The following is a 343-nucleotide window of genomic DNA, read 5'->3' as shown; positions in this document are numbered from 1 at the left end:
GATTTCCCGATTGTGGGACAATAAAGGGGTTTAAATTTTACCAAGAGACAGTTCAAAGGGCAAAACTCCTGCTGATATAACACAACATCTAAGCCTGTCTCAAAGTAAAGAAAAAAAACAAAACATCTGGCTCAGAGCTCGTCTGCCTGGCTGTGTGTTTCCTGGACAGGGGCCGCCTTTTACAGCTTCTTTTTCTATCTCTGCTTCTGTCTCCTTGAACCCCAGTGGGCCTCAGCAGATGGCCGCTGACACTGAGCCTGGTTCTGCTGGAAGTTTCTTCCTGTTAAAAGGGAGTTTTTCCTCTCCACTGTCGCTACAAGCATGCTTAGTGTGAGGGATTGCT

Source organism: Cyprinodon variegatus, unplaced genomic scaffold (genome assembly GCF_000732505.1).
Source record: "Cyprinodon variegatus isolate N-32 unplaced genomic scaffold, C_variegatus-1.0 Scaffold1693, whole genome shotgun sequence".
Lineage (NCBI taxonomy): Eukaryota > Metazoa > Chordata > Actinopteri > Cyprinodontiformes > Cyprinodontidae > Cyprinodon > Cyprinodon variegatus.
Note: the sequence above shows the minus strand (reverse complement) of the source record.